At 41.8% G+C, this 15,419-nt stretch overlaps 1 long non-coding RNA gene across 1 annotated transcript; it reads left to right on the top strand.

The window, feature by feature from the left end:
- The first annotated feature begins 8,388 nt into the window (after positions 1-8,388).
- LOC138756065 (uncharacterized) lies at positions 8,389-12,246 on the top strand. The gene is made up of 2 exons (XR_011352713.1): positions 8,389-8,503; positions 11,797-12,246. It is a non-coding gene; the product is annotated as an uncharacterized lncRNA (long non-coding RNA).
- The last annotated feature ends 3,173 nt before the right edge of the window (positions 12,247-15,419 follow it).

Here is a 15,419-nt window from a genome sequence, read left to right as displayed (position 1 = left end):
AAGAAAAATGCATCATCTATTTATTACACACTGAATCTAGTCGTTTTGTCTTCTTATCATTTTCATTCTCATTTTAGGGGATGGAGGTCGTAGGCAAGTTCTCTCTGTTATGTTCCATGTATGGTTCCCAAATTTGTTCAAACATTGTGACTTTATTTTTTAAATTATATGTTATTTTTTTCCAATGGAATACATTTATTCATTTCCATGCACCATTGCTGTATTCTCAGGCTCTCTTCCATTTTCCAAGTTGACATTATACATTTTTTTTACTACCGCTAAGGCTATCATAATGATTTTTTTTTTGTACTTTATCCAAGTTGAGGCCCAATTCTCTACTTCTTGTGTTACTTAAAAGAAATATCTCTTTTATGGTATGTTATTTTTTGTAATTTTATTTAGTATCTGATTTAATTCTTTCCAAAACATATTTACTTTCGGACGTGCCCAAGTTGCATGTAATGTTGTTCCCATTTCCTCCTTACAGCGAAAACATCCATCTGATAATGTTGAATCCCATTCTTTTAATTTTTGAGGAGTAACATATACCGTGTGTAACCAATTATACTGTATCATACATAACCTTGTGTTTATTGTATTCTTCATAGTTCCAGAACATAACTTTTCCCATACTTCATTTTTTTATCTTTATGTTTAGATCCTTTTCCCACTTCTGTTTAGGTTTATAGTTTATTTCATTTTCCTTATCTTACAGCTTAATGTACATGTTCGTTATAAATCTTTTAATTATCATTGTGTCTGTAATCACGTATTCAAAGCTGCTTCCTTCAGGTAATCTCAAGCTGTTTCCCAATTTATCCTTTAAATAAGCTTTCAATTGATAATATACAAACATTGTACCATTACTTATTCCATATTTGTACTTCAACTGTTCAAATGTTAATAAATTATTTCCCAAAAAAGAGTTTTCTATTCTTTTGATTCCTTTTCTCTCCCATTCTCTAAAGGAAAGGTTATCTATTGTAAAAGGGATTAGTGGATTTTCCGTCAATAGTAATTTTGGTATTTGATAATTCATTTTTTCCTTTCTAAGTGGACCTTCTTCCATGTAAATGATGCAGTACTGGTGAGTTTTTATATTGCACCAGTTTTTCATCCCACTTATAAAGTATATGTTCCCTTTTCCTCTATTTTATCTAGTTCTATCTTAGTCTAGTCTGGTTTTCCCTTTGTCTGGTAAAAATCTGATAAATACCTTAATTGTGTAGCTCTATAATAATTTCTAAAATTTTGTATCTGCAAACCACCTTGATTATACCTCTCTGCTAATTTATCGAACACTACCCTTGGATTCCTCCCTTTCCACAAGAATCTCCTTATTATTCTCTTTAGTTCCTTAAAGAATTTTTCTGTTAAGGGAATTAGTAATGTTTGAAATAAGTATTGTATCCTTGGGAACATGTTCATTTTAATGCAGTTTACCCTCCCTATTAACGTTTGCGGTAATTCTTTCCAATGTTCTAAATCTTCCTGCAATTTCTTTATTAGTGGCTGATAATTTAGTTTGTAAAAGTGGCTTAAGTTATTACCTAACCTGATCCCTAGGTATTGGATTGCTTGTGTTTGCCATTTAAATGGTGATTCTTTTTTTAAATTTCTGTATAGTCTGCGTTACTCATTGGCATCACTTCACTTTTATTTGTGTTGATCTTGTACCCCGATATTTCTCTATATTCCTTCAATTTCTTATGTAATTCTTTTACGATACCTCTGGTTCTGTTAGGTATACTGTGATGTCATCTGCAAATAAGCTGATTTTATACTCCTTCTTTATTTTTATCCCTTTATTTTATTTTCTATTCATATCAGTTCTGCCAAAGGGTCTATTGCTAAGGCAAACAATGAGGGGGATAGTGGACTCCCTGTCTAGTTGACCTACTTAATTTAAAGTGATTTAATTTAACGGTCCATTATATAAAACTTTAAATCCAATTTATATATCTTTCTGGTAGATTGAACTTCTTTTTTCTTTTCAAACTTTATTTATTGAAAAATTACTGTTAAACATATAAAATACACTTCACAACAAAATTTATATATATATATGAAAAAAAATTTAAAAAATAAACACCCCTCCCCCCACACCCCTTCAGTCAGCTCTCTTAAGGAGAGCCAAAGAAATATATATAAAAAAACTAAAAAAAAATAAAATAAATCAAAGTACCTCAAAATGCATATATTCCAAATATAATGAGACATTAACAAAAAAAGAATAATTATCAAGCAAAACATAAGTAATTTTATCCATAACCATACAAGCTTTCATTTCATTATGCCATCACATTATACTAATCACTGTCTTATCCTACCATGTACTCGCTATACATTTTTGAGCTATGGACAATGCTAAATATATAAATGCGATTTGAAATTTATCCAACCCCAATCCCTTTAAAGGAATCTCATTACCCAGTTAAAAAAAAAACAGATGGATCTAATGGTAACTTAATCTTATACAATTTTTCAAAAATTGACTTAATTTCTTCCTAAAATGGTTGTACATGCATACAAGACCAAACAGCATGTAAAAAAGTTCAAACACACGTACCACATCTAAAACAGGAATCTGAATTACTAAAGCCATATTTTTACAATTTTTCAGGAGTTAAATATAACTGATGCAAAAAAATTATAATTAACCATTCCACATCGTGCATTTTTCAATCTAGTAACGCTATCATAACACATATCCATCGAGTAATCTTCAGGAAAAAACAAAAGTTAAATCATTTTCCCATTTAAACTTAGGTTTCTCCCATTCCGACTTGTCCATATTATCTTGTAATACTTGATACATAACAGAAATATAACCCTTTTTAGGCACTGAAGAAATCAAAGACTCAAACTCTGACAATACAGGTAAAACCATCTCTCTACCATACATTTTTTTTAACCGGTGACCGAAGTTGATAATAAACAAATAAAGAAGCTTCAGCAATATCAAAACACTCTTTCAATTGAATGAAAGAAAGAAATTGACCTTCTACAAAACAATCCTGGAATATTTTTATACCCTTAAAATCCCAATTATTTAAATGACTATTAAACAATGAAAAAGGAATAAGCTGATTATTATATAATGGCATTAAAATAGATAATTTAGTCTTATTCTTTTTTGTCCATAACATCAATAAATGTTTTAATATCGGCACATTATATTGCACCGAAATATAAATTGATGTACTGCAGTTTCAGAAATACATGCGATTTCAACTTTAGCCAAACTTGGAGATTGATCCAGATCCATCAAACCACTAATAAATTTAAGTTGGGCTGCCTCATAATAATTCTGAAAATGAGGTAATTGCAATCCACCTAATGCATACTTCCAAGTAAGCTTATTTAATGCTGCCCTTGGTAATTTACCTTTCCATAAAAAATCCCTAGTAGCTTTATTTAAATCCTGAAAAAAGTTCCTTGTAAGAAAACATGGTATTAATTGAAACAAATATTAAATACGTGGAAAAATATTAATTTGAATACAATTAACCCGGCCAATTAAAGTTAATGGAAGGTCTTTCCACTTAATTAAGTCTGCTTTTATCTTTTTCATCAATGGAACATAATTTAATTTATATAAAGATTGATACTCAGTATTCACAATTATTCCTAAATATTTAATTTTTTCTTCTGTCCATTTCAAATTAATAATATTTTTATAAACTGAATAAGCTCCTTCAACAACTGGTAAAATTTCACTTTTATCACAATTAACTTTATACCCAGATAATGATCCATACTGCAATAAACATTCCCGTAAATGCAGCAAAGATTGTTCCGGATTTGTTAAGTGTATTAAAACATCATCTGCAAATAAATTAATCTTATACTCTTCATCCAAAACTCTCATCCCTTGCATCTGCTCATTTTGCCATATTAATTGAGCTAATGGTTCAATGACCAATGCAAATAGGGCTGGTGACAATGGACAACCCTGTCGAGTAGAATGCATTAATTTAAATAATGACAAAATCTGTTCATTTGTCAGCACCCTAGCAGTCGGGTTTGTATATAAAGCTTTAACCCAGCCAATAAAAAAAGGGCCAAATTTAAACTTTTCCAAGACCTTAATTAAAAAATTCCATTCGACCCTATCAAAAGCTTTTTCCCCATCAAGTGCAACCACCATTGGATGGTTGGGCTGCCGTCAGTATGCATTGGTCAAACTAATTAGTCCAAGAATATTATCTGAAGCATGGATAATAAAACCTGTTTGAACTACATGTATTCATTTAGGTAAAATAATTAGCAAGCCATTTTATAGTCCACATTCAATAAAGAAATAGGTCTATATGAAGACACCTTTAATGGATCTCTATCTTTCTTTGGAATTGCAGTAATTAAAGCACTAGAAGAAGATTCTGGTAACTCATACTGTTCAGTCACTTGTTGTCATACCTCCGCAAACATCGAAGATAAATCGTCATAAAAAACTTAATAAAATTCCACCGAAAACCTGTCATCTCCTGGTGACTTTTGTATTTCAATGGTTTATTATCTTCTCTAACTTTATTCCTTGCCTGTTCCAGTATATTTTCTCTTGTCGTGTGTCTCAAAAATTTTACTAAGATGGATCTTAGCTTTTGATGTGTCTCTGGTTTTGGAGCTAATGCTCTGTGTGCCCTTTCTATTTCCATTTCTTCTTGCATTTGTGTCGTTCCCGGGACCTTCAGGATCCATCCTTTTATAAATTACTTCATGTCTGTACCTTCTTCACCCTCCTTCAGGCCCATTATTATTGATTTGCCTACTTCTTCTTCTTTGGCTTGGCTTCGCGGACGAAGATTTATGGAGGGGGTAAAAGTCCACGTCAGCTGCAGGCTCGTTTGTGGCTGACAAGTCCGATGCGGGACAGGCAGACACGGTTGCAGCGGCTGCAGGGGAAAAATGGTTGGTTGGGGTTGGGTGTTGGGTTTTTCCTCCTTTGCCTTTTGTCAGTGAGGTGGGCTCTGCGGTCTTCTTCAAAGGAGGTTGCTGCCCGCCAAACTGTGAGGCGCCAAGATGCACGGTTGGAGGCGATATCAGCCCACTGGTGGTGGTCAATGTGGCAGGCACCAAGAGATTTCTTTAGGCAGTCCTTGTACCTCTTCTTTGGTGCACCTCTGTCTCGGTGGCCAGTGGAGAGCTCGCCATATAACACGATCTTGGGAAGGCGATGGTCCTCCATTCTGGAGACGTGACCCATCCAGCGCAGCTGGATCTTCAGCAGCGTGGACTCGATGCTGTCGACCTCTGCCATCTCGAGTACTTCGACGTTAGGGATGAAAGCGCTCCAATGGATGTTGAGGATGGAGCGGAGACAACGCTGGTGGAAGCGTTCTAGTATAATTTTACAACATATCAATTTTCTGAGATAACAACACTTGTCTCTTTAATTGTTTTGTCATTTTCTTCCAACTTTTCTCTTAAGTCATTTACTTCCACTTCTACAGCCGTTTCCTGCTCTTCCACATTCTCTACTTTTTCCCCTATTTCTGTCATTACCAGTTCTAACCTTTGCATTTTATCTTCTGTTCTTTTCATTTTCCTTTTAATTGCATTAAACTCTAATGATAACCATTCTTTTAGTGATCTAATTTGTTCTTCAAAAAAGACTTTATCTATATTCTGTTCATCAGTTTTACCTTTTATTTCTCTTTGTCCATCAATTTTACCTTCTATTTCTCTGTGAAGATATTGGTCTTCTTCCTCTTCTTCTGTGTCTATATCTATGTTTGAGTCTTCTTCTCTTCTTTGTGTTTGTGTCTCTTCTGTTTTCCCTGATGAGCTGCTTGTATCTCTTTGTCAGGTCTCTTGTTGCTGGTCCTCCCCTCCTGGGCTGCTCATCTGTTGTGCTTCCTGACGTTGGTCTTCTTATCGGTCTTCCCTCCATTTGTCTTCCTCACTTGTTTCATCATACCTTCTTCTGCTGTCTTCCTTATCCTCCAGCTGAGAGCCCTGGTGTCAGGTATCCCTCAGCTGCTCACTCTGTGACAGCCCGCTCCTCTGCTAAGCCCCCCTCCCGCCATTGTCCTCTTTCTCCTCTGATTGCACACTGTGCATGCGCGAGGAGTCATGCATGTGCAGTTGCTCACTTTTGTTTGGCTCCGAGAGCCATTTTTGTAGTGCACTGGCTGGTGGGTCGCCACTCTGTTGAGCAGGCACTGGCCTCGAGGGTCGGGCGCTCCTCGTCACCACAGCGTCCTGTTCCTTCCTGCAGGCAAGGCCTTCTTCTTTCTTCTCCAGTTACTTTTTTTACTTCTTTTTTCCAGTTGTTCTTACTTTCTCCTTCTTGGAAGCCATCTTCTTTCTCTTCTCTGTATCTTTATCTTCTATTTCTTAGACTCTATTTTTGTTATGCTTTGATTTTTCCTAACTTTTTTCCTATTTTCCTGGAGAGGACTGGTTTTGCAGACCGGCCACCACTCCATCATGTGACTCCTCGCATTCGCACTCGTTGACCATGAGGCTGAAATCTGCCAGCTGGGCAAAGAGTGTGTGGAGGTGGGCTTTGTGTTCGTCGTGGTTGCGAATGGCATTGAGAATATCATCCAGGTAAATGAACATAAAGTCCAGGTCTTTTCCAACTGTGTCCATGAGACGCTGGAACATTTGGGCCACGTTCTTTAGACCGAAGGGCATACACAGGAACTCGAAGAGGCCAAAAGGGGTGATAATGGCTGTCTTACCCATATCGTCTGGATGCACCGGGATCTGATGGGATCCCCTCATGAGGTCTACTTTGGAGAAGACCCATGCACCGTGGAGGTTGGTGGAGAAGTCCAGTATGTGGGGCACAGGGTACCTTTTGGGGTGGTTGCTTCATTCAACTGACAGTAGTCCCCGCACAGTCTGGAGATTGAAGGAGGCCCCTGGACGATTTTGGGACCATATGGAGCAGCGATGCCCAGGCGCTGTCCAAGCGCCGGACTATTCCCTGATCCTGGAGCCTGGAGAACTCCTCCTTTGCTGCTGGAGCTTCTCGGGCGGCTGTCATCTGGGTCTAATGTGCAGTTGGGGGGCCTGTGTGGCGATGTGGTGGAAGACCCCATGCTGGGGCAGGGTGGCTCTAAGATGGTTGGGAATTCATGAAGGATCACGTTGAATTCATCCCTGGTGGTGGCTACGGTGGTGATTTCGAGCTGCGGGCTTCTTCTGTATCCAGTCGGGTGGAGTGGAATGTTCGGGCATTGACCAGCTTTTTGCTCTTCATGTCAACCAGAAGGCCATGAACTCTGAGGAAGTTGGCCCCTAAAGGCACAGTGCCCATGGAGGCTATGATGAACCTCCAGTGGATCTTTTCCTTCCCGATCTGGATCTGTGCCCTGCGGGTGACATAGGTCCTGATGGTGGAGCCACATTATAGTCTAATGTTAAAAAGACAAGGGCAGGGCTGAACCTCGTGATCGGGTGCGAGTCTCTAATGCTGTGGGGGGAAGGACGCTGAGCTCAGCCCCTGTGTCCACCAGGAATCAGTGGCCAGTGGATCTGGTTGTCACATGAAGGAGGCTGCTTGTGTGGCCAGCTGTCGCAGCCATCAATGGCAGCTGGCCTGGTTGTTTCCCTGAAACTAAGAGGGCTAACAGGACTTACGGGTTTGCTCACCCCAGTGCTGGTGGAAGAAACACCAGGTCAACTGGCCCTCCTCTGGCTTAGTCTTGAGAGCGGCTTGAGGTCAGCTGGCTCCTGGTCATTCTACCTGGTTGAGGGCTGCCTCATTCTCCCTCTTCGTGCACCAGAGGGCATCTGCACAGACTGCTACTCTTCTTGGGTTCGAGAAGTCTTCATCTGTGAGGAGCAGTTGGATGACCTCCAATATCTCTTCCAGGAATATTTGGCGGAATAGAAAACAAGGCTTGTGGTCTTCCGCCAGGGCCAGCATTTCATCCATCAGTGCTGACGGAGTACAGGTCCCCATGCCCATCTAGGTGAAGGAGCCTGGAAGCCCGTTGCTGGGGAGTTAGCCCGAAAGTTCCAAGCAGCAAGTCTTTGAGGGTGATGTAATTGCCCGTAGCTGGGGGGAGGTGGATGATGTCGTCTCCCCTCACTGCCATATCTTGGTACAGAGCGCTCAAGACATAATAGAACATCGTGGCATCTGAGGAGATGTGGCTTCCGCCTGCCCGAACCACGTTCTCGGTCAGTGGGTCCAAAGAGGGGAAGCTTGATGGAGACAGCGTTAACCTCTGTTTTGAGTCCAGAAAAATGACTGGGCTGGTCGGGGTCACCACTGTGGTGGTGTGAGCAGTGGAAGAAACACAACCACCACGTTGAGGGTCATTAACAACTGTTTTTATTCAAATTCAGCATGTCCCTATAAGGGCAGCATGAGCTCAGTCACCTGGTGCATTGCGACATCATAATTGCTGCCCAGGGTGGGCACTGGAAGGGATGCTGGAGTCAGAGAGAAACCTCTGATGACGCATTTCCCCATGGCTGCCCCGCCATGCGGCAATACAAGCGGGGCCGGTTCACCATGTGGATATGCGCCGCCACACTCAACGTGAGCATGTAGACATATTTTTTTAAATGTAAACAAATCGACTATGAAAAACAAAGAGAAAAATAATCAATAAAGTGCAAATGTAAGAGTCCTTAAAGGAGTCCTGAAGGAGTTTGTTATAGCAGACTCTGAATGTGGAGGGGTAGCAGCTGTTCCTGAATTTGGTGCACCTACACCTCTTTCTCGTTGGCAGCAACAAAAACAGAGCATGTGGTGAGTGATGTGACTCCTAGATGATGTTTGCTGGTTTCTGACAGCAGCTTTCCCTGCAGATGTTCTTAGTGGTGGGGGGTTTTGTCTGTGATTGTCCTGGGCTGTGTCTTCTACAATATGTTGGGCTTTCTGCTCAGGGTATTAGTATCCCCATACCAGACTATGGTGCAGAAGGTCAGCACCCTTACCACCACAGAAATTTACCAGGGCTTTCGATGACATACCAAACCCATACAACTTCCTGAGGACGAAGAGAATCTGACCTGTTTTCTTCACTATGTCATTAGTGTATTGGGTCCAGGATGTCCATGGTTGAGGTCCTTCATGATATTGGCTGCCAACTTGAGGCACCGTCTCATATAGATGTCTTCAGTGGATGGGAACTCAGAACCTGTGATATATCCGGCTATGTTTACGACCTTCTTCAGTCTTCTGGATTCAAATTTAAATCTTTACATTTGGGCACTCGAATTGCCAAACTAGACCATAGAGCAACCACCCAATATACTTTCCACAATGCATCGGGAGAAGTTCGATCGAGTACTCGATAGCATGCCAAATCTCCTCAGTGTGCCTTCTTCACAGTTGCCTCGATGTCCCAGCTCCAGGGGAGATCTTAATTTAATTTAGACATGCAGAATGGTAACAGGCCATTCCAGTCCAAGAGTCTGTGCCACTCAAATATCCCAATTAACCCACAAGCTCATTACGTTAAAACTAAATCACAAATATCTGTAGACACCATGGCTGAAGTGAAAACACATAATGCTGGAGAAACTCACCGTCCTTTATATTTCTTCTTTGGCTTGGCTTCGCGGACGAAGATTTATGAAGGGTTATGTCCACGTCTGCTGCAGGCTCGTTGGTGACTGACAAGTCCAATGCGGGACAGGCAGGCACGGTTGCAGCGGTTGCAAGGGAAAATTGGTTGGTTGGGGTTGGGTGTTGGGTTTTTTCTCCTTTGCCTTTTGTCAGTGAGGTGGGCTCTGCGGTCTTCTTCAAAGGAGGTTGCAGCCCGCCAAACTGTGAGGCACCAAGATGCACGGTTGGAGGTGATATCAGCCCACTGGCGGTGGTCAATGTGGCAGGCACCAAGAGATTTCTTTAAGCATTCCTTGTACCTCTTCTTTGGTGCACCTCTGTCTCGGTGGCCAGTGGAGAGCTAGCCATATAACACGATCTTGGGAAGGCGATGGTCCTCCATTCTGGAGATGTGACCCACCCAGCGTAGTTGGGTCTTCAGCAGCGTGGATTCGATGCTTGCGGATTCTGCCATCTCGAATACTTCGATGTTGGTGATGAAGTCATTCCAATGAATGTTGAGGATGGAGCGGAGACAGCGCTGATGGAAGCGTTCTAGGAGCCATAGGTGATGCCGGTAGAGGACCCATGATTCAGAGCCGAACAGGAGCGTGGGTATGACAACGGCTCTGTACACACTGATCATTGTGTGTTTCTTCAGGTGATTGTTTTAACAAACTCTTTTGTGTAGTCTTCCAAAGGCGCTATTTGCCTTGGCGAGTCTGTTGTCTATCTCTTTGTCGATCCTTACATCAGATGAAATGGTGCAGCCGAGGTAGGTAAACTGGTTGACTGTTTTGAGTTCTGTGTACCCGATTAAGATGTGGGGGGGGCTGGTAGTCATGGTGGGGAGCTGGCTAATGGAGGACCTCAGTTTTCTTCAGGCTGACTTCCAAGCCAAACATTTTGTCAGTTTCCGCAAAACAGGATGTCATGCGCTGGAGAGCTGGCTCTGAATGGGCAACTAAAGCGGCATCGTCTGCAAAGAGTAGTTCACGGACAAGTTGCTCTTGTGTCTTGGTGTGAGCTTGCAGGCGCCTCAGAGTGAAGAGACTGCCATCCGTGCGGTACCGCATGTAAACAGCGTCTTCATTGTTGAGGTCTTCCATGGCTTGTTTCAGTATCATGCTGAAGAAGATAGTAAAGAGAGTTGGTGCGAAGACGCAGCCTTGCTTCATGCCGTTGTCAATGGAGAAGGGTTCGGAGAGCTCATTTCTGTATCTGACCCAACCTTGTTGGTTTTCATGCAGTTGGATAACCACGCTGAGGAACTTGGGGGGGCATCCGAGGCGCTCTAGTATTTGCCAAAGCCCTTTCCTGCTCATGGTGCCAAAGGCTTTGGTCAGGTCAACAAAAGTGATGTAGAGTCCTTTGTTTTGTTCTCTGCACTTTTCTTGGAGCTGTCTGAGGGCAAAGACTATGTCAGTAGTTCCTCTGTTTGCGTGAAAGCCACACTGTAATTCTGGGAGGACATTTTCGGCGACACTAGGTACTAGTCTATTCAGGAGAATCCTAGCGAAGATTTTGCCTGCAATGGAGAGCAGTGTGTTCTTTATATAGCAAAGGTCAAAATACATCACTGATGTTTCGGGCTTGATCCCTTCATCAAGGTATGGAAGAATGTCGGCAGGCATCTGAACAACAGTGTTGGGGGGGGCAAAGGCAAGTGATGATAGGTGGAAAAGGGAAGGAGGGGACAGCAGCGATCAAGGGAGGAGGGATGGCTGATTGAGTGGAGGATGAGGGAGAGAGGAGAAATGGAAAAACTGGGAAGGGAGAGGGGAGGGGGGTGGAAGAGGAGATCAGATTAGCAAAAACCTGAAAAGTCGACATTAATGCCATCTGGCTGGAGGGTGACCAGACAGAAAATCAGATGTTTTTCCTCCAATTTGCAGTTGGTCTGGGTGGGATGGTACATAAGGCCATTGACATCTATGTGAGGATGGGAGTATGACACAGAACTGAAATGGTTGGCTACTGGGGGCGTCTCTTTTACTGTAGCGGATGGGTCTGTACACTGTTCATCTTGATTTCCATCCTGTATTCTAATTCATTATTTCCAGTTATTCAGTATTATCAGCAAATTTATAGACTGAGTTGGAGATAAACTCGGCTATACCGTTATGGGCTACAAGGAATAGAGGAGGGAACTAAGCACACATCCTTGGGTGCCCCTGTGTTGATGTCAGCGATGAGCCTGATTGAGGCCTGCCTGTCATGTCAGCTCCCTGTCGTGTTTATGGAGAGTTTGCTGATAACAATATTTTTTTGGATTTCAGATGAATCAAGGGGAGTCGATGGGGAACAGGCGTGAAAGCAAAGCCATGGTCAAGATTACAATATCCCACCACCATATTAAATGGTTGCGCAGCTCAACAATCTATATTGCCAACTCTTTCTTTCAAGGATGAGGGAAAGTTGGAGGAGGCAAGGAAAGCCAATCAACAACTGAAGAGACATGGTGCAAGTCGAGGCACTGAGAAAAAGATCCTGTTATTCCCTCTGTCCGTAACTTCTAGGGCTTAATGTACCTTTCACAAAGCAGAAGCCTAAGTGCTTAATTAATAGCTGGAGGCACAATGAAGAAATATGACCCCTTGTCTTTTTAACATTAGACTATAATGTAGTCATGGAAATGTGCAAAGGCAGTCTTGAAAATCTCTTCATTTTATAATGACATTTGTGTTCCTGTCATTAAAATTATGATTAAAACTGTAACAAACTGACAACTTATGTGTTATTATTAATGTAATTCCACTTAAAATATAACAAATACCAGAACTGCAAGTGATATATTCCATTTATTAATATCAGTTATAGTTAGCAAATGTATTCAAATGATTGAGATGGAGAGCTATTGTAATCCTAAATGCCAAGGGGCAGCTAATAATTTTTGGCATTTGCGGGGGGGGGAAGGCAAATTTGGCAAGAGTCCTTCTGCCAAAGACTAGTGGAGCTGTTGGATAAAAGAGGGACGAGGAAATCTTGCAGAATGAGGAAGGGTGTTCTGCCCATTATCGCCCAGATGGTTTTTTTTAATTGTCATCCAATTATACCCACTCCTACGTGCCTATCTTGGATCCCCACTGTGTCCTTAACCTTCCCAACTAAAGATATTTGTAATTACAAAGTCATGGAGCCACACAGCATGGAAGCAGGACAATCAGCCCACTATGCTCATCCTAACCAGTGGGGAGACCATCTTCATTAATCCGATTTTCAGTAGCTGGCTCACAGCTTTCTCTGGGCATATGACTCGAGTGTTCACCCCGATGCTTCTTCAATGAAGTCAGTGAATCTGAATTCTCCACTCTGAGTCAGGATATTATTGGAGTAGATCTTACACTTCTTTGTGTAAAATTTGTACCATTTTCCAGACGGCGCCTCTTGATTTTGTGCATTTGTGATTGTTTCACTACCTTTTTTTTTTACAGTCATTTTTCAGGATTGGGGCATTGCAGACAAGGCTAGAATTTATTGGCAATCCTTCATTGCCTTTGGCAAGGTGGCATAGTTGACCTTCGTGAACCACTTATGCATCTTTCTGCTGAAGTTGCTCCTGGTACGAATGAGATAAGCAAGGAGGAACACATTCTTAGGCTGGTTTTGCAATGCAGCCCAGTGGATTAGGGTGGAAGAATGGTACAACCAGTCGACTCATTTGCCTCACAGTGCCAGAGTCCTTGACAGTTGTTTGGAAGAAGGCTGTGACCGTGCAAGATTTTTTCTTCCCAGGCACATGGGTTAGTTAGTTAATTGCCCACTGTAACTTGCCCTGAGTGCTAAAATCTGGGGGGAGAATACGGGGAGAATAAAATGGAATGAATGTAGGATTGGTATAAGTGTCTGGTTGAGAGTAAAACATGAAAGTTTTACTTCAGTCACGGTGATTGAAGTAAAAGCAGGTCAAATAGTGTACTTTATATAGCAAAAAATAACAATACATAACCAAGGTTTCAGACTTGAGCCCTTCATCAAGATAAGTTACAAGGTACTCAAATTCAAGGTAAGTGGTTGGTTGATGGTCTTTGCAGACTTGGTTGGTTGAAAGGTCTGTTTCTAAGCTCTCTCTCCTAATAATTCTTTGACTCTGTTTTTCCACATTCTACAAAGTACATTCAAGACCACACTGGAGATAAACAAGAAAATCTACAGATGATGGGGTTGAGGGCGTTAAACCAATGTATTAGAGACACTCAGCAGGTCACACACTTCCAGAGGACATGAAGGGTAACCAGATTTTTTGAGCCTGGGCCCTTGGGTTGCTGCACAGATATACAGAAGTCTCCATGAAGGATCCAAAGAAAAGTGTCAAAGTCTGATTATACTACCCGGGGAACTTAAAACACAATGCATTCTATGTCAAAGCTCAGCATTCGAAAAGTGATTCTGTGAAAAACTATAATGCCTTGACGAAGGCCTCAGGCCCAAAGTATCCTTTGCTTCGTATGGATGCTACATGACCTACTGGGTTCCTCCAGCAATTGTGTGGGCTGTACGAGATCCAGCATTTGATGACTTTCTTGCTGAACGCCTTCATGAGTTTCAAGGCCCTTAAAAAAGTATGGCAGTTGATGCAAGGAGTTTGATGCAGATATGAGGTTAAAGCGGCTGTATAGAGAGTTATCCTCAATCATATAAAAATGATGCACCAATAACTAATGCGGTGTCTTGGCTTAAAGCATCAACAATCCCTTTCCATCCACTGATGCTCCCTGAATCACTGCTCCTCCAGCAGTTTGATCTTTTTTACACATAGATCACTGATGGATTTGGGAAATCATCCTTCAATAGATGGTTTTGCTCAAATGTTTCGATCCTCCTGATTGGATTGAGCCACATACTCTGAGGGACTGCAGACAAAAGCTATCTGCTACACACAAGGTCTGTATGCTTGTTGGCAGCTGCTGCCCGCTCTGTTACAGAGGTAACTAGGACAATCTGCTGCTTAACTATATCGATGAGTTTGTGGATATCAGAGGTCAACGCACAGCTGAATCCAGTAGATCAAGAGTGATTGAATGTCAGACCAACACAACCAAGCGCTGAGGTTAACCCGTTCCCTCAAGTTGTGGCCGGGTTGGTTTTGAAGTGGTTTCCTTTCCTTATTTTTAGATATTGTGCCAATGTCTCTCTTACCTAACATTAAGAGAGTTACTGATGCAAGAGTAAAACATCATTCTGTCTTCACTTGGGGAGAAAGGAGTGTACAAGTCACAAGAGGTTTAAATAGGTGAGGTGTGGTTCAAAACAAGTAGTAATTGGGGACTAGGCAGAATAATCATTCCACATGGACATGATGGGCCTGATTCCGTGCTGCAGTGTTCAGTGCTTCTAACCCGACTCTAACCAATTGGGACACAACTATGCTCATTGAATTTAAAGGAATGAGAGGGGCTCTCATTAAAACGTATGAAATTCTGATGAGTCTTGATGCAAGAGGAATGTCATCTAACTACAGGAAGGACATTGATAAGATTGAAAGAGTGCAGAGGAGAGATTTACTCGGATGTTGCCAAAATTTCAGGAACAAAATTATAGGGAAACGTTAAACAGGTGGAGCATTTTATTCCCTGGTGTGTAGAAGAATGAGGTGGGTGGCGGGGGGGGGGGGGGGGGTGATTTAATAGAAGTATTTAAAATTAGCAGGGGTTTAGAGAGAGTAGATAGGCTTTTTCCACTGAGGGTAGGAGAGGTACAAACTAGAGGACATGGGTTAAGGGGGAAAGGGTAAAAGTTTAGGGGGGGAACATTTGGGAGGAACTTCTTCACACACAGAGTAGTGGGAGTGTGGAACAAGCTGCCACCTGAAGTAGTGAATGTGGGCTTAGTTTTTACTTATTTTCAGAGGAAGTTAGAGAGTCATGTGGATTGGAGGGGTGGGGAGAGCTATGGTCGGGGT

Source organism: Narcine bancroftii, chromosome 3 (assembly GCF_036971445.1).
Source record: "Narcine bancroftii isolate sNarBan1 chromosome 3, sNarBan1.hap1, whole genome shotgun sequence".
Taxonomy (NCBI): Eukaryota; Metazoa; Chordata; class Chondrichthyes; order Torpediniformes; family Narcinidae; genus Narcine; species Narcine bancroftii.
Note: the sequence above shows the minus strand (reverse complement) of the source record. Positions and strands in the feature narration are given on the sequence as shown.